Genomic DNA, 2,685 nt, shown 5'->3' with positions numbered 1-2,685 from the left:
CATATTAGCATAAAAATGTTAGCAAATAGAACAAACAAAGCATCATATTTTAACAGCTCAAATAATCACAGTAATGTACCAGCAAATTGTTACTTGTTTGTGCTTCATCTTTGGCAAACTAGTGAAAGTCTTTTAAACAACAAGTCATTGCCCTCATCATCAGCATCAATACGAACAACAAGTTTCACATTTATCCAGTGTTTTTAATACAGTAAAGCATCCCAGGGTACGTTACACAAGTGGCATATCACAGCGTCCTAATGAAGGGTTTTGACGCGAAATGCTGACTATCCTGCTCCTCAGATGCTGTCTGACCTGCTGTGCTTTTCCAGCCTCACACCTACAGACACTGTCACATAACAACATCTGACACAAATCACTAAAAGGAGATTTTAGGGTGAGTTGGTGAAAGGTGAATTTTAAGAAGGATGTTAAAGGAAGAGGGGAAACAGAGTGGCACGGAGGTTTGAGGGAGAAAATTCTAATGCTTCAGCTAAGGCAAGCAAATGTTTCAGCTGGATGTACATCTGGATATGGAAATTTTGTTGGAGGCTGACCATAAATGCTCAAAAACACATAATAATGATCATGTTGCTAAAATAAACATAAAACTATTACTTCCCCTCCCCCTTTTCTGATGAAGGGTCTAGGCCCGAAACGTCAGCCTCTCTGCTCCTATGATGCTGCTTGGCCTGCTGTGTTCATCCAGCCCTGCACCTTGTTGTCTCGGATTCTCCAGCATCTGCAGTTCCTACTATCTCTGATAAAACTATTACTATTACTTTAACTGAACGATCATAGCAAAGCATTGCATGCAATAGCAAAACCAAGTGTACCCTTTTTCATACACTTTTTGTCTATTCTATTACCACACATCAATAAGCTACCTGCTATGGTCAAGTGTTGCTTTTGTTCACGATACTTTTCACCCGCTCTTCTAGACAATATTTCAACCAGCAAGGTTTTCTGACCATTGTGTACACCTTGTCAGATTTTTGATCTGCATAAAAGTGTTTGATATTGTCCTCAGTTGCAAGAAAAATATTGGTTATGGTCATAGAATAAGACTCATCATGTCCTCTAAGAATAAGATATTCTTTTTCGGCTTGATTCACTGCAGCCTTGAGAGTGTATCTGCCTCTACTTGTGCTTTGCCTGGAACATAGATTATAATATAATTGTATTTTATTAGCCTGAATCTTTGAATGCATAGAAGCATTTTTCAGATATTTTTCAATCTCAATCATGTTACTAGAGGCTTATGGTCCATCTCAAACTGAAATTTCAGTCTCATGATGTAGCCTGTGAACCTTTCACATCCCCGCTATCTCTTCTTTCTCTATGATTACATATTTCTGTTCAGTGTCTGTTAAAGCTATCAATGTAAAATAGTACACAGAAACAAATCTATCGGTTTACACTTGAACAAGGACTGCTCCTAGTCTTGTGGACAATGCATGTGTGGCTACTATAGTGAATAAGCCTGTATTGTAACACATTAAAACATCAGTAGAGACTGGCTTCTCTTTAATCATTTCATAAGCTGTAATCTATTCCTGACTCCAGTACCATTGCTGGCCTTTTATCAAAAGGTCCCTTATAGGTTGAGCAAGACTGGCTAAGTTGAAGATAAACTTTCCCAGTTGATTTATCATGCCTAAGAAGTGTTATGTATCAATTATCCACTTTGGACCCGGAAACGTACTCATGGCTTGTGTCTTCCTTGGACTCATTATGATGCCGAATTCTGAGATAATGTGTCCTGCAAATGTAATCATCATTCTGAAGAATTGCCATTTCTCATTCAGTGTAAGATTTTTGTTCTGTGGTGCCTGTAACATATCCCTGACATCCTGGTCATGTTCTGTCTTTGTTTTCTCATGTGCTAGGAAGCTATCCATAGACAAATGGCTCTCGCTTTCCCTTCCAGGATTAAGAAACTCTCTGGTACAAAGGAGATATGTTGATGCAATACCGCCCAAATGGTGTTATCAATGTAGTCAGCAATCTTGGCTCTTGGTTTAACAAACCAACTAGAATCCACTGTTCACAATCAGGTTTGTGAAAAACTTGCAACAATTTTGACAAGCTTTCGTTAAAAGATAAAATAGTTATGAATTTCCTACCTAATTCTGTTGTTTAACAGGCAGTCTTGGGAATGGTTGCCATCCCTGAGCACCAGAAGGTTGGTTCTGTCACGAGTGATATGACATCACTTTCAGTTAAGCTATGTTTTACTTTTCCCATCAAAGAGTGAGGAATTTTTCTGGGATCATACAGTAGGTAAGATTTGCATCATCTTGCAGTATAATGTGATACTCTTGCTTCAAAATTTCTTAAGCCTTTGAGATATTTTGCTGATTTTGTTTCTTCTGTTTTCATACTCAGTATTCTATTCACTCACTCTGAAAGATTTAGGCTTATACATTCATTGTTGAACAATGAAATAGTCTGATTCCTCAGTACTATAGATCATGCTTCACTGACATATCATTCCCTGTGATTTTCCCACAAACCTGAAGATCTTAACCTCTTTAAACTTGGAGTTTTATGTTGGTCTGACTTTCACAGAGTTCAGTCATAGCAAGCTGTCTTACAGTATTCAAACAGCTGCTCCTGTTTTGAGATAACAAGGTGTAGAGCTGAATGAACACAGCAGGCCAAGCAGCATCATAGGGGCAGGAA

This window comes from Rhincodon typus, chromosome 2 (genome assembly GCF_021869965.1).
Source record: "Rhincodon typus isolate 14 chromosome 2, sRhiTyp1.1, whole genome shotgun sequence".
Lineage (NCBI taxonomy): Eukaryota > Metazoa > Chordata > Chondrichthyes > Orectolobiformes > Rhincodontidae > Rhincodon > Rhincodon typus.
The sequence above is the reverse complement of the archived record's forward strand: the minus strand, read 5'-3'. Positions refer to the sequence as shown.